At 36.8% G+C, this 24,256-nt stretch overlaps 1 protein-coding gene across 1 annotated transcript in view; it reads left to right on the top strand.

Annotated features, from left to right (window-relative positions):
- ARSJ (arylsulfatase family member J) overlaps positions 1 to 23,800 on the top strand; it is a 163,439-nt gene extending 139,639 nt beyond the window's left edge. Inside the window, exon 5 of the transcript XR_014263918.1 lies at positions 23,700 to 23,800. The gene's annotated coding sequence lies outside the window, so the exon portion shown is untranslated. The remainder of the gene's footprint in view (positions 1 to 23,699) is intronic.
- Positions 23,801 to 24,256: the final 456 nt, after the last annotated feature.

Here is a 24,256-nt window from a genome sequence, read left to right as displayed (position 1 = left end):
CGAACATTCAAGCATGAAGTACGAAAGGTACCATGAGTTAATAGAATGACAAATATGACAGACTGGCCTGCTCAGAATGTATCCCCTCCTCTTGGTATGTCATCGTTTATAAGCTAGAAACCTGAAAGCTACATTTACTCAGAGTCCTTTGCAGTTAGGGTTCTGAGTACAAATTAAGTGCTGACAATAAGTTGTACTTATGCAAAATGGTGGAGGGCAGAAGGGAGGAGGAAGCCAGTTCTAGTCTCATTAATTTGCTATTGCTAACAAGCATAGTCATGGAGATGTTTAGGGTTTTGCATCTCCCACATGTGGAGAGGTTAGTTGAGCTGATTTTGGTAGGCCAACACTTCATGGAGGCATCCAGTGCAAAGCTTCCTATCTTCCTAGTAGTAGCAGTAGTTGTGGCTTTCTGGCCCATGGATCACAGCTATGTGTTTCTGTTTCCTGTTTGTGGGGCTTGAATGATGTAAATGGGAAGGGCAGAGAATTAGAGTAGACCTGTATTCTTCATTCAGCCTTTGTCTTTTATTCGCTTTACAGTTATTAGCAACTTCACTCCCATGGGTCCTAAAGCTGGGCTCAGTTCCTTTCTCTGTAAAATAAACATAATAATACTTACTTCGGAGGATTTTCACAAAGAGTAGAGTGAATCTACACTGAGGCACCAAGCACAGGATCTTGGATCAGATACCCACTCCATCCAGGCTATAAGACCCATGAGAGCAAAAACAACATCTGTTGGACTCACCACTCTGATTATGGCAGGTGTTCAATAAATATCTATTTAATGAGTGAAAAATCCAATCAAGTATGGATGTAGGAGTGGCGTCATGTTCAAATATTGCTCTGTGGAATCTGCCCACCTTGTGATGACTGAGCTTTTGAGTACAAATAGGGAGATAATTTGGAGCCTGAGAGATGTTTCAAAAGGGTTCACTACGTTTATTCCCAATCTAGCAAATATAAGCCATCCTCTCATCGCCTTCAGCATCATTAACATAATTATCATCAATGGAGTACTTCTATTTCTTTGAATATTGTTTCCCTACACTCAAGGCTCTAAGTTTGTGTGAACCATTTGAAGAGGTCTCATTTACCCTCTAAGTTTATAAATTTTCACCCAACTCTCAACCCCCAACCTGGAGCCTATTCCTTGCCCTGAGCCTGTGCTACCTTAGTTATCTGGTCTAGAATATTAATTTATTTTATTGCAAGCAGCATCAACAACAAAATAGCTCAGAACATATTAGGAAAATGAGGAATATCATTTTAGTGTTGTAGGGCTTCTCAAAGAACAAGTGGGCGAATGCAACCCAGCTTCTAGAAAGACTAAAATCCATAAATGTAAACCTATTAATAATCACGAGAATAGTATCTCTTTCTGTGTGCTTCATTCTTCTCTCTGGACTCCCCAGTTTATGTGGTGGAATTTGATTTTCAGCAGTTCCCAGTTTGCATGTTATAGCTCCAGTCACACAGAAATTGAATCCTTCTCTCTTGTCCCAGTTCCAAGCTCCTAGGTCTAGACACTCTCATGTTGAACTGCAACACTCCACAAGGGCGGCAACTGCATATGTTTTGATTACCTATAACACAGTGCACATAGCCAATGTTCAATAAGTGTTTACTGCATGAATAAATGGTCTGATCCACTGTGGCCAGGGAAATGGAGTCACATGCAAATGCGGCAGCCAGGAGTCTGTCCTTGTGCATGGAACCTGGGATGCAGTTAAGAAAGCCTTCGTGAGCTGGACTGACCCTCCAAAAGGTGCCAACTCTATATACTCCATAATGTGGCTCCTGTTTCCTCTCCAACTTCCAACCACTCACTTCCCTCACTCCCCACAAATCCATCCACAGTAGCTTACTCTCTGTTCTATAGTAACAAGTCTTTTCTTACATCCAAGCTTTTCTAGTTTCAGTTTGGCCTGGAATGCATGTCCACTTGCCTTTTAAATGGCAGTGTGTTCTCATCTTTCACCTGTAAGGTCAATGTCACCAGATCACCCTAATTATCCTACCATAAACGGCCTCCTCCAGTTCCTTGCTATCTTACCATGCTGCTTATTTCCTTCATAGTTAGCACTTACCACAGTCTATAAAAACCCTATGTATTAATTTGCTTTTTGTTTATTTTCTCTCCCACGTAGTTCACAAGCTTAAGGATCATAGGAAACTCATCTGTTTTGGTCACTGTTTGAGCTCCCATGTCTAGTACAATGTCTGAATTACTGTAGGGCTCCACACATGTTTGTTGAATCAATCTGGTAAGCCTCCAGGCTCTTCCTATGACCATTCACTCTTGAGTTATCACAGAAAGGATGGTAATAAAACACAAGGATAAAATCAGGATACCTGAATTTATGTCCTAGATCTGCCATTTCATAGCCAAATGTTTTTTTTTTTTAATCAGTAGTCTTCTGTTTCCTCATTATAAAATGGCTAAATGATGTTTAGCTACCTAACTTTTCCATGGCATTATTTAAAGATCAAACAAGATGTTACGTAAAATCATTCTGTGATTGGAAAGTGGAATAATAATGTTATTTATAGTATAGGTATCAATTGTATAGCAACATTAATTAATTAAAATTGATAGTAATAGCTATTAACATTAAACAGTTTGCTAAGAGTCAACCCTTAATCTATTCCAAGTTGATAGCACTATAAGTTGTACAATTTCCATATGGAATAACACTTGATCGTCTTTCCAAAATTTTTAAAAGAGTCATGGCCCTCAAAAATCAACGGGATTGCCTGACAATTACTAGAAAACTTCTTTCCAAAGGAACTACTAGGAGTGCTGTGTATTGCAGTTCATTTGCTTTTGCTCTGTCCACTTTCCACCATGCTCTTCCATTTTTGCTCAGATCTATCTCCCCGTGAAGACTTTCTTACAATTCCCAACTGGAAATAACTTCTCCCTTCTCTAGCTTACTTTAGCACTTTATGTGCTTTCCCATGGACACTTCTCCCTTATCACTGTGTGAAATGCAGCGATTCTGAGGAGGTAGGAGAGGGAGAATTGAAAAGCCACCAGTAGGAGAGCATGGTCAAGTTGGTGCCGCAGGACTCTGGGCAAGAATGGGCAGCAGAGAGAAGTTGTTGTTGTCATTATTGTCAGGTTGTTTTTCCCCCAGGAAGAGGGAGAGGATAATAGGTTGGTGGCAAAAGGGAAGAAAAGAAAAGTGATGTTAACCAGAAAAGGAAATGAGCCATGGGAAAACAAAAGAATATCACTAGGATGACCAGATTCCAAATACTGGTCTGGAATTCTAAAAAAAGAACATCCACTATGGTTTCTGAAAACCTGGGGAGAAACACTAAGAAAAACAAAACTCTGTGTTTCCTATAATTTACTTAGATGTAATGATGATAATACAATAACAGCAACAGCTAATTTTTATTGAGTATTTATTATGTACCAAGCACTGTGCTGAGTATTTTCCAAGTATTACTACCTCATTTAATTGTATAACAACTCTATGAGTTGTTATTATTATATCCATTTTACAGATCGAAAACTGATACCCATAAAGGTTAAATAACTTAGTCAAGCTAATAGGTGACTGACTGACTTCTAAGATCCTGCTCTTAATGACTATGCAGTAATGTCTCTCCACATTGAGATTTGACTAGAAGACATCATTAATTTCCAAATAAAATTCATAGATATTTACTAAATATATGATATTTTCCGTTCATTATTTTCTATAGCCTTATTTTATGCATATTTGCAAAGAGGAAAGAAGAAAAGAAATTTCCAATATAGTATTTCTAGTCTTAAGTGGCCTGGATAAAAGTATTTCCAGCAACAGGGACACTGCTAAGCAAAATTCCTCTGGGCCTTTTGTGGTGTCTTTTTATGTGCATATTTTATCTCAACTACTAGATGGGCTGCTCTTTGGGGGTTGGATTTGAGCCCAGGTTCAAATCAATTTACAGTTTGAGTGAACTTGGAAAAATTATTTAATCTCTTTACCCCTTAGTTACCTTATGTGTAAATGGGGATAATATCATCGAACTCTTACAAAAATTAAATTTCTATCTCCTTAACCCTTCACAGACTTTGCTCACAGAAAACGCCCAGTAGATATTATCCTGTGGCTGTTGTGCCGTTAGGGAAGCACTGATGCTTGGTTGAATATGCTTTGCTGAGCACACAGGCTAGTTTCTCCCCGATGTTTCTTTCTTAGTCCACAATACTGCTGCACGTGGCAAGTGTTAGAGAACAGGGAAGGAAGAGCAAGAGAAATTGGACACTCGATTTTAAACACACATTGGGATTAGAATAAAAATGCTAGCTTTCATAATCTACTGTCATATTGTACACGTAGCGAGATGCGTCAGTTCATATCTAAAAAGTACATTTTCATGGAATTGTTTTTCTTAATTACTGCTACCCTACTTATACTCTAGGTAGGATGCAGCCTTTTCATTTCTATCGTTTACACAGTGAGAAGCTAATGAAATAGCTAGAATATTTATTCTTTCAATATTTAAGTTTAATCAGCTTTGAGGCTAGACAAAATTATCCAAAGAGTAAACATTTCCTAAGCCAAGGCCTGCGTGCGCCATGCATTCTCATCCAGACAAGCGCAGCTCCTTTCACCTGGCCCAGATCAAAGAGCAAACAGGGTCTTTGCAGCCAAATGGGTTAAAATGCAATCAATGCACATGCTCACATGTAGAAAATATAATGAACAAACTTTTTTTCTTTACACTTTGACATAGAATTCATTTTTAATATAGGTATGAAAAATGGCTAAGATAATAAAGTAGAAATAGAGAAAGGCTGGGGGGGGTAGATGGGTGCAGAAGCCAATCCAAGGAAAGGCAGACAAATTTTCAAGATAGCAGAAAGTCACATTTTTATTTATAGTTTAAGCATCCCTTGTAGATAGAACTTGGATTACTCATTGTAGAAGATAGGAGAGTAAATAAAATAAGTCTGCTCAGAGAACCTCATGTTGTATCATTAATTAGCATTAAAAAGTAATAAGTCAAGGAATTGGAGACTGGGGTCTTCATGTAGAGTCCAGATAGCTTCTTATTTCCATGAGCACCATCCTCATCATCACAGGTAACACACTTACCATATACATAACTTACTTTACATGCTTTATGTCAATTAATCCTCACAATGATCCAATGAAACAGATTCCATTATTATTTTTTATTTCTCTTTGATAGATACAGAAATTGGTCCTGAGAGTTGAAGCTACTTGCATCAAGTTCTCACAGCTGTAAATAATCATTATAATTCTTCACAAAGGATCTTTGGTTGGTTAGATGAATGTTTTTCCTCAGCAACCGCTTAAAAACTTGTGCATTTTGAATGAGACCTCAACTCAACTTTTGTTTTCTTGACAAGAACGAATGTCTGGAGAGGTCTCATTTTTCTTTATATATATAATGAGAGAAAAGGAAGGTCAAACCAAAGTTTCATTTCTCTTAACAAATGCTTCAATTTTTAAAAAAATCTAATAGGTTTTCAATTGCAGCAACATAGTAAGCATCATAAAAGGATACATGTAGATGTCTATGGATCAAAAGCACTAATTTTCCCTGAAATGATCCTTATGCTTATCCAGTGAATATCAAAATCTGAAACATCCCAATAATCAAAATAAAGATAATGCTGCTGCCTATGAGTCCCAATTCCTAATTTAAATTTGCTGTACAAAGGAAAATTATTTAATATTGCATTCAGTAGGGGTCAAAATACTGAGTTAAGGAACATTGTCAGACTAACCAGAGTTTGGGGTTGGATAGCTTTTCTGTTGTGGTTGTTTATGTTCGTTTGTTTGTTTCCAGAAAAAAATTTTAAGTAATAGAGGACTAGAAAATATTAAGGAAAACCAATAATTCAAAGCACATCTTACCACAGCTCTTATGACCAACTGATGCATGTGGAGATCCCTTGCTTCTTTGTGAGAATATTAATTTTCTATCTTGTTTCCATTCAATTTTTCCATGCCTACTTGCATATATCTATTCTTTAATTTAAAAAGAAATGTTTAAACATTAAAAATAAGTAAGAAAACCCAGACCTGGAGAGAAACATGCTCAACCCTTGGAGAAATTAAATGTATTTCCCAATAACTGATGTTTCAACTGCAGCTTTCTTCAGACTTCTGTGTCTCTTTTCAACAACAGGCAAAAAATCAATGATCGGATGTTGTGACTTTCCACTTCAGAGGGTGAAACTTGTGTTTTCATTACAAGCGTGCCCAGTCTTAATTCTTAAATGCCGACAAATTGTCTGCGTTGATAGAACTTGATATTCAACTTAATTTCAACTTAAAATTCAACTTAATTTGTAAATGTATATAACAGTCCCTGAAGTTCTAAAGCTATTTGCAAGCAGTTTGTTAAATAGCTAGCATATACAAAGCTTTATCCTGTGGAATCTCTTCTGGCATTGTAATCTCTTCCTTTCATTGTAATCTCTTCCTTGTTTAAATAGAACACTTAAAACAGTTTGAGGTTTTGCTGATTGTTCCGGAACTGGTTCAAGATTGGTTCATATTCCTTGCATCACTGGGACAAAAGAAAACAAACAGACTATGACACTCCGGCTTCATTTGCAAATTACATAGACAAGGTCTTCCTCCAGAAGTGACCTGATTCCTTTCTAAAAGGCTCTCATGAAGACTCCCCATTTAGATTTCCAATGTTGAACTTTATTCTTGATGGGTTTTCTCCCAAAATGTCACAAGAAACTGGAAACCTGAAGGTGTGAAAGGGGAGCTCAGAGAATTCTGTCATCATAAATAAAGATTACTCTGCCATGGAAAGATTTCCTAAATCAGATTGATTTCTAAGGTTGGCAGAATATTATCTAATTTTCAGTAAAACCACCCTAAAGGACGGTTGGAGATGGTCCCTAACAAGCATTTTGGAGACTTTTGATATTCTTGTCAGCTTATAAAAGAAAGTATAAGGGGAAATATAATGAATTGGTTCTGCAAAGAGACATTTAAAATTTTATATGATAGAATTGGCAGAATAAAGATGCATTTAAGGAGAAGCTTTGATTATATAATGCTAAGTGCTTTGCCAGCTATCTCCCTGAAATGCATCTTTCTAACACATTTGTTCCAAAACACTTTCCACATAATAAGTATTCATTTCCACCAATGTGGGGTGACTCCAGGGTTCATGTATGACGTAATTATACCAGGGTCCCTTTCGAAGTACTAAATTTGACTCATAAAAACATTTTTTAAGCAACTTTTAAAGAAGGAAGATTTGATTCTTGGCTTTTGCTTCTAACAAATAGCATGTTAGAAATGTATTAGAAATGAGACAACTAGATATTTTCACTTTTCTGTTGTTTTCTTCATCTGAATTTCTTATTTAATTCAGGTCATGAGTAATAACAACATAAATAAGTGTATTAAAATATTGGTCAAGGCAAAAGAACTATTTTTATGAGCAGAGGATAAAGAATTAAATAATATATTTTTTAGCTAACAAATGGTGTGTTTTAATTTGTTTTAATTTTTATCTCTCAACTTTAAAAAGTATCCAGTTGAATGGCTTAATTATTTAAATTACAAAAAATGACTACCCATAAAAAGGGGAAAATATTTTTAGTAGACAAAATGTTGCCTCACATTCTTCACCAAATTATTTCTACCAAGGCAGTTAGCAAAGAGAAATTTGTATTACTAAAATGGGGTTTCTTAACAAAACAAGCAACAGAAAATAGAAGGAAAAGAAATTCTGCCTCTCGTTATTTGAAAACTTAAATTTTCAGATATGGGAAAACTCTTCAATAACAACATCAAAGTTACCACTAACCATTTATAATGTACAGAATCATTCACCACCAAAATGCAGTACTTCTCCTAAGGATAGTATCCATTTCAGTATGTAATTTGATTCGGTGTGTAATAATACAGCAAAGAAAATAAATGATGAAGAAAGACACACACACACACACACACACACACACACACACACACACACTCCTATTTACGATGCATCAGAATGGTTCCAGAAGTAAAAAGAACGGTGCAGTTCCTTAAGATGAGATTCCTGACAGTCTAGTTTTACATCATGCAATATCTCGTAAATCTTCATGGGACTCAACCCTTCAATACTAAGGCAAAGTAAAAAATATATAGCTACATTTTTGTAGCACATTGTTGCAAATCATACTAAACATTTGCAAAAGAATCTGTGGGTCAGGAATTTCTATTAATATCCAGATAATCACTACTAATGAGGTGATTATTCAGTGCTATTACATTGAAAACTGCTGTAATTTGAATTTTATGCTTACCATTTCTCAAAATCATGAAAAGGTTTTTGTTATATATTACTCTCAGGGCAGAAAGGTCTTTTTTTCCCTAAAAAATCAGGCATAAAGAATTCTGCCAAAATTCAACAATAAAAAAGGAATATATTAGAATTTATTTTAAAGTTTGATATCTATAAAATAATAACTAATAGTAGCAATTCAGACACTATGAGTTCCGGTTCATAAAATAATTTATTCTAATGAACTTATAACTTTTTTCCTAAATGTATCCACCTTTAGACTTTTTTTTAAAAGGATACGAGTGAGAAAAAAATACTCCCTGTAATATCATGCTTGTTGGTAGCTTTCAGAGCTACTCTTCTCTTTTAAAGGGCAACACTGAGGGGCCAGTGGGATCGCAGCTGCAAATTTTATTTGGCAGATAAAACACCTGCATGCCCAAGAAATGCCTCACTAACAGAATGCCAGCTTTGGGATTGGTCCAAGCTCTAAAGTGGTGACAAGTACAGTCCACTTCCCTGGTGAGGGGACACTTCACCACTGGTCGTGCATGACCAGGGTGGGGAAGAGAAGGGCTGCGCAGTGTTAGGACTGCAGCAGCCTCCCTGTCTTCCTTCAACAACCTTTCTTCCTTCGCTCTAAGACTTCTTCTACTTCCCTTTGAAAGGGCAACAGTAGGGGGAAACTGGTAGCTAGGAGATGGTATTTTTTTAGCCTTTTTGAGTTGAGTTATTTAGGTCAGTTCTAAATTCATATAAAGGAAGCCATGCATAGTTTATTGTTCTGCAGCTGTCCTAGGAAAAACAGTCTCCTTCATATTCTTTCCCTGGGTTTCAAACTCAAACAGATGCTAGGAGAGCACATCTACGAAAGTCGGTGAAGTTATGAAAATAAGTACTATATTCTACTTAGAACATAAACTTAACTTGGACTTTGGTTTAAGAAACAATTAAGACATATTTAATTCACTTGAGTTTTAGCTGTGTCTTTTTAAATCCTAAATACTTTATACTTTTCCAAAATTGTAAGTCCAATGGAAAAAAAACAGAAGATTTTTAAGACTTGGATAAATTTTAACTTAGATATGTATGCATATATGTTCAGTTTCTTACCTGATGAACTGAACTAAATGAGGAAAATATGATCAGTGATGGCACATCTATGGCATAGCATAGAATGCTTACAGTACATAATATTGGGCTGGCCAAAAAGTTCGTTCGGGTTTTCTGTACCATCTTACGGATAATAATTTGCTGTCTAAACGCCAGAAACATATGCAGGCTTAGAGTTGAAATTTGCAATCGGGACTTCACAGATACTGTACAGTTACCAATTTTTAGCATTCTTATTTTTTCAGCCTTGATCTAATCATAAACACCTTTTGTCTTCAGGCTCCACTTCACGGCAGTGGGCACATTGAAACATGCTACTCTTGCTGAACAATTTCCCCAGAGAATATGTTCCCATTCATGGCCCCTTTTGCTGGACACTATCCCATTCATTGTCCCTGGGTATCTTGGGTGGCCATATTTCTGTAATTTAACTCCACCATCCCAGCCACAACTGGTTTTCCAACATCGGACTCGGGCTGGAGGGCATCCAGTCTGTGGGCTGAGCTACACCCATCGGATTACCTCACAAAAATTTATATAAGGGACAGAGACTATGGGTGTCCACAGGCAGGGCAACCAATACCGCAAACCAGCAATTCCAACACCTTCCCTTGCTGCCATCCTGGGCTCCAGCACAGTTGCTGGAAGTTTAATTTATCTAATATGCTTTCAGTTTGAGGATTTTTAAAAATTTTTTCAATGTGCACTGCATAATATCACAGTTTATATACAAATAACATGAAATAGCACTCCTGAGGCTGCTATGGCGGAAAAACAGACAGCCTAAACTGCTGCACATCACTGAATATGATAGACATCACATGAGGCAAAAAACTTAGGTACCAGAAATATTCACCAAATGTGGAAATTTTAGCGATCCAGGTCAAAAGGGGGCAGACGCTGGTTCTTATCTATGAAGGTAAATTAAGTTGGTTAAGAGTAGAAAAGCTGGCAACGATAACACAAATCCCTTGAACACCCCTTGGGGAAAAAATAGAAAAAGAATAAGTAAGTTTTCTCACTTGCAAGTATGTTGTACTGAGAGTCAGCTACCAATTTGAAGGAGCCTTCTCTGTGACAGGGACAGCACATGCTTCTAGGGGTAGAAGTTTTAGAGAGAACAAAATCAAGGATTTTAAAAGGGTAGTGACTTTCTCAACACTCCAAAGCTAACAACAACAGAGCTGGGGTTCACTCTCTATTTCCTGAACCTGGGTCCAATATTTGATTGTTCTCTCCATTTTCTTACAGGGGTCTAGCAAGCCCTGGGCCTCCATATAATTTTTGACCTTTTTGCCGTAAAGACTGTTTATCACATGGCTCCAACATAGTTTTATAAAGCAAGATGAAATTTTTTAATTGCTTAAATGAGCCCAACACCTTCATTTTATATCTGAGAAAAATAAGGTCCAGGGATGAGAACTGATTTGTCCGTGTGGACATAGCTAGACAAGATTAAAGACCAGGTGTCAGACTCTCAGCGCACTCCTCACGTGCACCTGATAAACAATGCTAACTATTTCTATTGACATGGTCTTTAAAGACAGTGTGGATCTAGATGTCATACATCTGACAGACAGCTTATTCTGATGCATGATAAATCCCTAAGTAAAACACATCAAAGGTATGCACTACCCTCTTGCCAGTGTTTTCATGAAAAGGAAATAAATTGGAAATAAAATGCAGAACAGGTATGATGCTTTTTTATTCTGTGTTTAGCCTGACTTAAGATGACCACAGTAGAGAATGTTTTCCCTGCTGTCATCTCTGACGCTACATCAGGAGTGGAGATATGTATGCCTTTACTTTTAGGATGCGCTGCAGGATCCTAAATAATAATTATGTGCACAATCCTGTCATCCTTGTTCAGATAAAATGCCACATGCAGATAGGAGTTTTAAATTGCTAGCTATTACTTTTTTCTTTTGTTAAGCCAGAGTATAAGTTTTCATACAGGAAGAGAGAGTTATAGAGGTGTTATAAAATCAGGTTACTGAACTGCAATTATCTAATATTCTAATTAAAGAAATTTATTTTCGGAAATATTTAAAATACGATAGAACATTGTCAGCACCTAGTTCTCTGTCTATACATTAATTAAATCTTCCATAATAAATGGCCATTCACCCCCTAATCATCCATCACATATACACAAAAGATAACATTGTATACTAGTCATTGTAACCATCTTTATGCCTTGCCCAGGTACTTGCATTGGTGACGTACTAAAAAGTTTGCTCTCAATAATTGTCATTAAAAGTTAGTGTAGGGCTTCCCTGGTGGCGCAGTGGTTGGGAGTCTGCCTGCCGGTGCGGGGGACATGGGTTCGAGCCCTGGTCTGGGAAGATCCCACATGCCGCGGAGCGGCTGGGCCCGTGAGCCACAACTGCTGAGCCTGAGCGTCTGGAGCCTCTGCTCCGCAGCGGGAGAGGCCGCGATGGTGAGAGGCCCGCGCACCGCGATGAAGAGTGGCCCCCGCTCGCCGCAACTGGAGAAGGCCCTCACACAGAAACGAAGAACCAACACAGTCAAAAATAAACATAATAAATAAATAATAAATAAAAATTAAAAAAAAAAAAAAAGTTAGTGTCCCTGGTGGTCCAGTGGGTAAGAATCCACACTCCCAATACAGAGGGCTCAGGTTCAATCCCTCGTCGGGGAACTAGATCACATATGCATACCGCAACAAAGATCCCGCGTGCCGCAACTGAAACGCGGCACAGCCTAAATAAATAAATATATTTTTTAAAAAGTTAGTGTAGCTTAAAATTTATTTTAGAATACTCACTTCATTTAATTTGTGGCTCTTTAACATTTTAGATACTTTTAAAAAATCTCCAAGGGTATTCACCAGACTTGTCTACATGGATAAAAAAAAATTTTTTTTATATTTTCAATCCTTTTATTTATTTATTTATTTTAACATCTTTATTGGAGTATAATTGCTTTACAATGTTGTGTTAGTTTCTGCTGTATAACAAAGTGAATCAGCTATACATATACATATATCCCCATATCCCCTCCCTCTTGTGTCTCCCTCCCACCCCTGGATAAAAAATTTACCACTACAAATGAAAAAGGTCAAGACAGTTTAAAATACTACTGTTTAGAAGTGAAAGAATTCTTAATACGTTAACTACTTATATGTATTTAATATTAGGAAAAATTTTTTAATGTTTATTTTTTCATCAACTTAACTTTCTTTAATTCATTAATTTTGTTTGTCATTTTCCATAACAGTACTTTTTGTAGTGGAACTAATTTTTCTTCTACTGTATGCTTAGAAACCTGACCTCTCAATTATTTTACTAGATATCCATTAACTAAGTTATCATTTTCCCCAATGCCAGCACCTCTTACTGAACTTTATATAGATGAAATTGCATAGAACATATTGTTTTCTGTCTGGCTTCAATAAAATGTTTGTAGAATCATCCATGTTGTTTTGAGTATCAGTATTGGGTTCTTTTTCCTTGCTGTATTATATTTATTGTCCATTCCACCAATTATGGATATATATTTAGATTGTTTCCAGTTTGGGGCTATTAAAATTATACTGATAAGGGCATTCTTGGGTGTTTATTTTGTACCATTTTGGTTTGGTGGAAACCTAGGATTTCTAGGTCATAGGGTAGTATATGTTCACCATTAGTAAATAATGCCAAAGGGTTTTCAAAAGTGATTCCACTAAAGTACAATCCTACCAGCTTCACATCCTTGCCAATGCTTGTGATTATCAGTTCAATTTTGTTTCATTTTAATCATCCTACAGGTATATGGCTATATCTCACTATAGTTTTAATTTGCTTTTTCTTATTACCATTGAAGTTCATTCTTCCTTTCATCTATGTATTCACTATTAGGGTATCATATTCTGAAGTGCCGGCTTAATTCTTTAGCCGATTTTAAAAACTGAGCTATCTTTTACACTCACATTTATTTGGAAGGAATTCATTATATTCTGAATAGAGAAGTCTTTTGTCAGTTATAAAAATTGTAAGTATCTTCTTTAATTTGTGGTTTGTCTTTTCACTTTCTGGTGGTGTCTTTCAATTAATAGAAATTTTAGATTCCATTGTAGCCCAATTCAACAATCTATCCTTCATAATTAGTGCTCTTGGTGAATCTTTAAAGAAATCTTTGCCTGTTTCAAATTCATGATGATATGTTCCGATGATTTCCTCTGAAAGATTAGTGTTTTAGTCTTTAAATTTATACTTACAAATTGATAATTGTGTATGATGTGATTCACTTTGTTTCATATGATTATTCAACTGACCCAGTACCATTTGCCAAAAAGACACTCCTTTATCCATTGCTCTGAAGTGCCAAAATTTTCAAAAGCCAAGTAACTATATATGTGTGGGTCTGTTTGGGGGCTTGTATCTTTGATTTACTTGTCTAACTAACCTTGGACCAGTGCCACATGTAGTTTTATGAGCTTCATATCAAGGGTAAATCCTCCACTTTATTCTCCTTCTTCCAGATTATTGTGGTCATTCTTGGCCTTTTGTATTTCCATACAAATTTTATAACAGTTAATCAACTTCCACACACATACACACACTCACAAAGCATTGGTATTTAGATTTGGAATGCATTTAATCTATAAATCAATTTGGGAAGAGTTAGCTTCTTTACAATGTGGAGTCTTCCAAACCATGAGCATGGTATATCATTCCATTTGTTTTGGTCCTCCTTGAATCTCCCTCAATAATGGTTTGGTAGGTTCCTGGGTGTAGGTCTTGCATATTTCACTATACTTACTCCTAGATGTTTAATTTCTATGCCTCTCTAAATAGTATTGTACTTTTATTCTCTTAACATACCTTACTGGAAATTAGAATTCAATTGATTTTTTAAATTTTTGAAAAAACTTTCAAAATTCAGTTACTAAATTCTAATATTTATTTATAAGATTAATTTGAAGTATTTATATACCCAACCATGTCACCTGGTACATTTGCTGTCTTTATCGTCCATAAATAAAAATAATACAATTTTTCTTGGGCTTGCCTCTTAGCTACAACCTAGCTCCACTAAAAAAAAATCTTACTAATACTGATGCTTTGACTTGTCCCAGTGCTTTCCCAGGTCACTTGAACTTATTCTTTCATTATCACAAGGGTGCAATGGAAACGCTCTGGGCTTTAAAATCAATCACACCTCAGTTTTAATTCTAGCTTCTACATTTACTCTCTGTTTTGCTTGAAAATGTTACTAAAATTCTCTGAGTGTTTCCTCATCTATAAATGGGCGTGTGGTGAGCGACATCTAAGGTGGCCCCCAATGATCCCTACCTCCTCCTATTCATGCCCTTGTGTAATGTTCCCTCCTCTTGAGTGTGGGCTGGGCCTGCTGATTCGCTTCTAATTAATCAAATATGGCAAAAGTAATGGTATGATACTTTCAAGGTTAGGTTACAAAGAGACCATGGCTTCTGCCTTGATTCCCTCTCTTGCTTCCCTATTCACTCATTCTGATGGAAGCTGCTACTAGGCTGTGAGCTGCCCTATGGAAAAACTCACATGGCAATGAACTGAGGGAGGTCACCAGCCAATCGCCAGTGAGAGAATGATACCTCAGTCCAAAAGTCAACAAAGGTCTGAATCTTGCCAACAACCACATAAGTGAACTTGAAATTGCATCCTCCCTGAGTCAAGCCTTTGCAAGAGATCATACCCATGACTTTCATTTTGCTTACAGTCTTGTTAGAGTCTTTGTGGCAAAAGCACACAGCTAAGCCATCCATAAATGTGTGATGCACAGAGATAATAAATGTTTGTTATTTTAAGCCACAAAATTTGGGGATTATTTGTTACTCAGCAATAGGTAACTAATGCAGAGTATAATCCACTACAGAGTGTATGATCCTCAAAAGGCATTTACTATTGTTAGTGGAAAAGTTTTATTGATTTTGCACAGAATTTAGAATTCAATTTAAAAAAATGATTCAGGTAATTGAGTAAGTAATATAATCTCTGATCTACAAAAGTATTGAAGTGGCCCTCCTAACATCTGTGCTTTTAAATACAAGAGGAACTAGAAATACCTATGGTAGAAGAAATATTGTTAATTTTAAAGGAATGGGCTGATGTATCATTTCTAGGTGACCACCCCAATTTCACTCTTATACCCATTTGGTTGTGGTGTTTAACCCAAGAAATTTTTCCTCAAGATTAAGTTGTAAATGGATTGTTCTTTGAATCTCATTGCAAAATTTCCATATTACAGAGCAATTGCAGAACCCAAATTTATCATAACTTTGGTATAAAACCTGAGTAATAGTCATTATAAGAATAGGAACTCATAGCTCCTACATGCTGTGGTTCACTTTATATATCCTAGTGCCACATTATTTTTTCCTTCAAACACTGACTATTAGATTTAAATTTAATTTCATTTATTTATGGAATACAGATTTGAGTTCTTTTCTGTCATGTCTGCTCAAAAGCAGTTTGGTCCCATTGCACCTTTATTTATTCAGTTATTTTTTTTCTTCCCTAGGCAATATATGAATTTTTTAAATTTATAAATACCCACTTTTCTGGACTGTTTTAAGATATTTTACATTTTTAATTAAATTTCTAGAATAGCATTGATAAATAATAGTATTTGAAATATGTACTGCATATAAGATTTCTTTGGATATTAATAGACATATAGTCCTTAAGAATTTAATATGAGGGTGATGAATAAAACTGGGAAGGGAAATGAGCTAAACTGTATATTATTACAAATATTTATTGCAATGATTATTACAGTAATTATTACAAATATTTATTGCAATGATTAGATGCTTATATTCTGAATTGTAAAACATAACCATTAAATTTAATGGAAATAATCCTACATAAAGCCCTGTGTATCTTCTGACATTTTTCATAACTCTGTTGAAAAAATATCATCTATAATGAAAACTACCAATAAGCTCGTTAAATCATGTCATGATTTCCTTTCTTGTGTCATGGTTTTGTCTAATGGGCTTTTCCTTTGAACAAGGAAAACAACAGATATGTAATGCCTGGTGTGTCCAGGGTAGAAAATGTCATTAAAGCTATCTTTTTGCTTTTGTGCCCTCTTTTTTTTTTACAGTTTTGAAATAGATATTTTAAAAAATACATCATGATTCAGACTATTTCTGAATCAGGGCCTGTGGGTCAGCCATAAAATATCAGCTTTCTTCCCTAGTACATGAGAGGTCTAGATTTTGCCAGAGGCCTGTCTGCCAGCTAACCAGAACTTGCCAGTGCACAGGAAACAGGCCCATTATTTGAAGGTTTGGCTTTTCATAACTCTGGCCATAAAATAAGAATCATCAAGACAAAGAAGAACTCAGGCTGGTGGCTAGATTTGCTACCTAACTGCTCAAGAAATTCTCAGGATTCTTCATCTTAGACCATGCTAGCAAGCAACACCAGTTCACACGAACAACCGGTTTTAAAAGCAGGGTCAGCATGGTGACTCTCTTGTTCTATCAATGTGTGTTTTACCTGAATAACACTTCTGAAAACCTTTAGGTGTGTCTGAGATCCTTTAAACACACATGTACACACACAAAACCGTTAATTAAATGAATCTTGCAAATATTTTTGAACATTCCAAAAAAAAGGAACTGCTTAAATGATCTTCGTTTGTTTCAGACTCTTGGAAACATCTGGATGAGTATAATGTATTCCTAGGGGTTACTGGTGTGTTAAACACCCAGTGGAGTTTAAGTGTGTATTTTTTTTATCACATCATCACATTTAACTCCATTTTATTTTCCTACTCTGGAGGTAAAGAGAATTCATTCTTCATATTTATAAAATGATTTAAGCTTGTGAACTGAGAAACTTTATGTAAGCATGCCATGTGTTCTTTATACTGCAAATACTAGACATATATGTTTTAACATCTAAACTGTAATTTCACCTTGGTCAATGAGAAAAACTTAAAAAAATCCTGCTTGAGGAGAGTAACTACCTTCCTTAGGGAGTAAATTTTTATCTGGTCTTAAAGAATATGCAGGATTCTCCCAGCCAGGAAAGGAAGATAAAGGTACTGTTGGATGGGAAAATAATCCTAGCAAAAGCCTGGAAGAACAAAATTTCTTGGACAGTTAGGGAATCCCTATTTTACAGCTAGAAATACAGGAATTGACAGGTAGTCAGGGGTGAATCTTAAGAAGTAAGAGTGTGCATGCCATGCAATGGATTATGGAATTGATTCTTTGGGAGTTGAAGGACAGTAGATACTTTTAAGTAAGGCAGTGACATGTTGCAGACATATCACTGCTTGCTGATAGAGAGGGAGGAGAGAGAAAAAATAATGACAACAGAAAAGGCCATTTAAATGGCTATTTAAACAGCAATGGTAAAGCTATTTGGGCCATAAAAAAATCTGAATTTATTTCCTCTAATTTTCTTGAAACCTCTCTTCTTGACCAGCATTTAAAAAAAATCTTTATCATTCTGACTTTCCATTTGGCTTATTATCTTCAAACTTAAAATCACTATGAACACCAATAGACTTTTCAATTTAATATACCTGCCCATGCTATTTCTAAGTTTATATAATGTGGGAATACTAATATGAATCATCACGCTTTAATTTAGCACTGATTAAACTCTTCTTGAATAATAACTTTCTACTTTTGCCCAATTACTGATGCTATAAACTCTCATTCGCATTTATGAGAAATATAGTTATATTATTTGAACTATGTCAAAGGAAAGAGTTTATTTCTTGGGCAAGTATAATTCACTTGATTTACAAAAGAAATTCTAAGAGAAGGCTAGAGTTTATCCAGGGTCTGTTATGAAGCCAAGCCTAGTCAACTGGGCCATCTCATTCTCTGTTTAGCCTATCACTCACTGCTGTCTCTCCAACAACCCATACAGATGCCCTCCTTCATCATCAGAGTTCAAAGGCCCAGTACCAACCATAGCACTATGGGGGAACAGGCCAGAGAACTGAGCTGCCGATGTGAGGAACTGCTCCAGTGAGCAGCTGCTTTTAATTGTGGCCAAAGTTAGGCGGGGCCAAGGCAAGGGCTGGCAGCTAGCTGCAGAGGTTAACTAGAGTCGGGAAAGATAAATTGCAAGGCAGGTACTAGGTCAGGTTCTGAGGCCTAGGCTCTAAACCAGTCAGCCACGGAGGACTACAGTCCAGTACCTTAGAGAGCTCCATGGACAGATAGGGTCTGGGAAAGATGTTAATGTCTCACAATAAAATGACATTTATACAGAGACAAGGAGGAACTGAAGGAAGAAAATCATGCTTTGGCTATCTCTGTCTTGGGCAAAGGTAATAAGCACAAAGGCAGGGAAGAGCAAGGAGGCCTGTATGTCTAGAGCACAGTGAACAAAGCAGAGGGTGGGGGCAGCTGGACTCAGGGAGGTAGCAGGAGGCAAATTATGCAGGGCTTTGTGCGTCAGAGAACAGGCTTTGGGTTTCGCTCAGTGCAGAAGGAGATGGCATAATTTGATGTGTTCTTTAAAATTCACACCAACTGCTGATGGAAAATAGATTCTATGTATCTAGAGCAGAAGTAAGGAGACCCGTTAGAGACTCTGGCAGTAATTGAGGTGAGAGTTGATGATGTCTTGAACCAGAGTGGTAGCAATGGAGATGTTGAGAAGTGAACAGATTCCGGATATATTTTGAGATACAACCAACAAAATTTGCTGATGGATCGGATGTGAGATATAGAAAAGAAGCAAGGAAGACTTTAGAGTTTTGCCATGAGCAACTGCAAAGATGCAGTTTTCATTAACTGTGTAATGACTTGTGGAGAAGACCACTGAAAGAGCTGATCTGAGTGTTTGGGGTGGGAGAATCAGGAGTCAGTCTGAGACAAGTACAGTCTGAGATATCTATTCTAATCCAAGTGGAGATGTCAAGTAGGTAATTGGGTATATAAAAGTGAACTTCAGGAGAAAAGTCTAGGCTAGAGTTATGAATTTTGGAATCTATCCTATATAAATATCATTTGGAGTCATAAAATTGGATTGAGATCACTAAAGCAGTAAGTAGAATTAAAGAACAGTGATGTCCCAGGGACTGAGTTTTGGGAAATTCCAAACTTTAGAGATTGAGAAAGTGAAGAGGCAGACTCAGGAGTTAGGGAAAAAATGTCGAGTGAGATAGCAGACAGAATGTTGTCCAAAAGTCCAAGTGAAGAAAGTGCTGTAAAAAAGAGTGAATAATTAACTGTTCCAAGTTCTGATGAGAGGTCAAGTAATTTGACGATTAAAAACTGTTAGATTGAGCAACAAAAGGTCACAAGTGGCCTTAACAAGAGTAATTTTAGTTGAATGGGGAGGAAAGACTTGTTAGTGGGTTCAAAAAAGAATAGAAAGATAGCAAATAGAGATGAGCATAGACAATTCTTCCTTGAATTTTTCTACAGATGGGGTATATATATGGACAGAAGATGTGAAAACAGGCAGGATTTTTGTTGTTGTTGTTTTGTTAGATGAGAGATATTACAGTATATGTGTATGCTGATTTGGATGATCCAGTAGCCAGTGAAAATTTGATGATATACAAGGGCAGCATTGCTGGATATGTGGATGTGAGTACGTTCTGGGAGCAGTCAGAAAACGTACTGAGGTATGGAGCGATGCTCGTGTAATCGGTTACATTTGACTCTTCTCCCTCTCTGAATTCACCCTCATCCAAACCAGCAGTAGTTTACTCCTAGAGTACCCAACTCAAAATTTCTGACTGCATATTGGTATTCCATCTTCAATTTTCTATCTATTATACACACTTTCTCTTCTTGACATAGCTCTTTGTTGTTCCTGTTAATATTGTTAAAAGTAAGTTTTCATTCAAGCACCAACTTATGTTGGTATGTTCCAACTTTCCTCCCCCTGCAAGATGTTCCTCACCCCAGCACCTTTTAACTGAATTCTACATCAGCAGCAAAGGATGCTGAGAAAGCAGGTGTCTAGTATTTTAAATTAATATAATTGGGAGCAGGCCCATTTCAGAGTATTTTAATTGACTTTACACCATATTTCCAATTCCTACCACCAGAGAGTTCCATCAGTATTTTTAAATAAATCTCACTGATATCTATCCTAGAAAATATACATGATGTTTATATGGGTTTTTTAAAACCCCTTGATAAGTTTTTGAATGTCTTAAAGTTTAGATGTTGTCCATTTTATCAACCTGGTCTCTTTTAAGAGGAGAATACTTTCCAGATATACCAAGTTTGTGGAATACATTTTTGATCATCTACTATGTGCAAGGCAGATACTGGTGATACAAAGACAGCACAGCGAATTCCCTGGCAGTCAAATGCTCAAGACTCCATGCTTTCACTGCCGAGGGCCAGGGTTCAATGCCTGGTTGGGGAACTAAGATCCCACAAGCTGCACGGCCAAAAAAAAAAAAAAACACACACACGCACAAAGACAGCACACATTTCCTATCATCAAATAATAAAGACTCTAGTGAGATGTACAAGACTACACTTAGTGCTATAAGGGATGCTTAAGTGGTAGATGAAGAATGGAAGTTAACATTTACTGGATGGCTACTCTAGACCAGATATGGTACATAGAGTATTTCATTTATTATCACAGCAACCCAATGTATTAAATATTATCAGGGAGATTTAAATGGCTTTAATTCAACCATACAGGTATATGTGATGAAGCTGGAATACAAACCAAAATCCACTTCCTCTTGGAATCCTGTAGGTAGGAAAACTGCCTGACTCTCCACCCCTCATTCTCCTACTCCATGCAGGTCTCACTTGCCTCTAACTACCCATTCATTCAAGCCCAATATTTTTATAACATGAGGCCTTACATGAGAGCTCTGTGAGAATCTCTTCCATAGTAGTTTTAGTACAAAGCTAATAAAAATAGCTAAGAATAGCTACTACTAATGATAATGACTTACAACTATTTAGACTCTGTGCTTTAAAGTCTAGCCTCCTGCTCCACACTCTCGTAAGATTAAGTACCCGACCCATCTTTATTTTCCATCCCTTCTAGGTCTCTGACCTTCTCCATCCTAATCTCTCTACTGGTATTCTGATCCCTACCACCAGACAGTTCTAAACTCTGAATTTTTCATGTTAACCTTCTGTTTCTTAGCCGACCCCTCCTAACACAAGCTCTCGCCTTTCTGATTTACCATATCAGCCACTATCATTCTTACAGGGCCAACCCCAAACCCTGACTTCTCCTAACTTACCCTATACCTTCAGCATTCAAGTCTTAGCAGGATTGTTGATTTTAGGAAAAGTCTTAAAGCTATAGTTAACAGAATCAGCAAGTAAAGATTAAAGGTAAAGATAGGAATCTGAGATCATAGCTGATAAATTTAGTAATACCTAATAATACCTAGTAACTCTTGTTGTTCCTGTTTCCTGTTCAAATTTTTAAAAACTCTACAGGATAAACTCTATTGAGATGTGTCTAGTGGTTATATGAAAGAATCTGCTGATCATATTTAGTCTAGACAGAAATTGTTGGGTGTTAAAAGAGTTAAACCTGGGTAAGCACCTGAAGGTTCTTTCAGAGTCTAGTAGTTTTGGCAGTTTAGCCAATGAAACTTAAGTGCCATTCTGTCAGAGGTTGTAACCCACAGAGTTAAATTGCAATTTTGATAGAATGGCCTCTTCCATAGGCTATTAATTATCTAATGAACCAACTACTGCTCCATTTACCTGTAAACCTCAAGATATGCCTATGAAGCAGCAAATGAAATGAAGATTTGCAAATTATCTGCATATCTGGATGTGAACCACCCAACTATATAATTCAAGACCTAGTGTTTTATGTTTTACTGGATTTAGTTATTTTACTGAATACTGAATCATCTGATTTAGTTGGCCACTTGCCTTTTTTGTTGGGGGGTGGTGTGGAGGGCATGCCTAGCAGCTTGTGGGGATCTTATTTCCCCAACCAGTGTCCCGGCAGTGAAAACACCAAGTCCTAACTGCTGGACCACCAGGGAATTCCCTAGTTGGCTACTTGAATCAAGGTAATTTAAAAAAATGCTTTACCTATTAAGGACCTATTCATGATACTAGCCTTTACAACATCCTTTGTTCCAAAAAATACTTGGCTGCTCCTCATGTTTCTTCTCTTGTCTCCCGGGTACAGTCAAGTTACTGTCACGTGTACAGTACCAACAATGGAATGTTTTGATTACTGAGTACGTAGTTGGAATCCTTTGATTTGCCCATATTGAACCTGATGTTCCTGCGAATGCCCCAGAAAATAAGAATAGAGAAATAGGATGCTTTTTTCCTTCTGAGGTCTGAGGATGTGCTCAAATCTTTCTCTCTCCAGAACGACGGAGAGCCCCTACTCTGACCTTGCACACCTAAGCTATTACCAATGAAGGAAGTTTCTATGATTTTCACGTGCCATGTCGAACGCAAGATTCACATCAGGGGTCCTCTGGGATTCTGACTTGGGCCAACTCAACGTGGGCCCTGGATATTCAACAGCTTTCACTTTAGGGAAGAAGAGTGTTACAAAGTTAAATGTGCATGAGGCTACTTGGTCGCCCATATTCTAAAAAGTGTGTATAATTTAAATAATTTAGAAGCAAAATAGAGTTTCATATTATATTACCTATGTCAGAATTTCTGTGAAACTTCATGACATTCTAGGACATTTCCATATTTCTTTTTGTCTGGGTGGAATTAGTGTTGGAGAGTTCTTTGCATATTCCTAGCTGAGCTTACCCTCAGAGTATAATTTGCATATTTTGTCCTGTAAACCAAAGTAAGTTTTGATCAAATTTGAATTATATCAGCCATTTTTTCCTTTTGTATTATCTTACTCTCCAGAAAGATTTTTTTAAAGAGTCACACTAATAAACAGTAAATATTACAATAAAATTAACAACTTTCACTTTCTCTATTTTTGTCACTGTGGTGTTAAATCTGCACTGGCAATAATAAAACTCCTAGATCTTAGAAGTTTAGGATGAGAACATAAATGGAATCAAGACAGCAATTTGATAGAACTGAAAGGCTTTAGTATCAGGTAAACTAGGACCGATTCCTGGTTTTACATCCTCCTGACTGCATAACCTTTGAGACTGAGTGCCAGCTTTCTTGCTTGTAAAATGACAATAGTATCATCTACTGTTATGAACTGAATGTTTGTGTCTCCCCAAAATTTATGCATTAAAATCCTAACCCTCAATGTGATAATATTAGGAGGCAGGGCCTTTGGGAGGTAATGAGGCCATGAGGATAGAGCTTTCATGAATAGGATTAATGCTCTTCTAAGAAGAAGCACACACGAGACAGCTTGCTTCCTTTCTCTCTCTGCTCTTCACCATGTGAGGATACAATGAGAAGAAGGCCATCTGTAAACCAGCAAGAGGACCTTCACCAAGATCCCAACCGTGCTGGCACCCTGACCTCAGACTTCCAACCTCCAGAGAGGTGAGAAATAAATGTTTGTTGTTTAAGCTACCCAGTCTGTGGTATATTTGTTATAGCAGCCTGAGTTGACTAAGAGAGCTACCAAATCAGGATTGGGTATATACAACATCTAGTGTAGTGCTCACCCATAGGAAACTCCCAGCAGTTAGTCATAATAGTAATACTGCTGAAGCAGTCTTTTAATTCACTTTAAGTCACTTTTTTAAAGCTATTGAGCACTTAGTAGATCTTAAGTTTGTTACCGAGTTGTGTGGTTATGGTCTACTTTGTAGTACGGATACAAAGTAAGCCACAATTTGTGACTCAAGGTGTTCAGTGTGTACTGGGAGAGACAGGTAAACAATTACAATAAAATGTCATACAGGTTCAAAGAGCTGTTTGTGCAAAGTGATTTGGGTTATAGAGGAAATGACTAACTATGAGATGTGGAAGTCTGGAAAGGTTCACAAAGCAGGG

This window comes from Balaenoptera physalus (genome assembly GCF_965194825.1).
Source record: "Balaenoptera physalus genome assembly, chromosome: 5".
Taxonomy (NCBI): Eukaryota; Metazoa; Chordata; class Mammalia; order Artiodactyla; family Balaenopteridae; genus Balaenoptera; species Balaenoptera physalus.
This window is presented reverse-complemented; position numbering and strand designations above follow the sequence as displayed.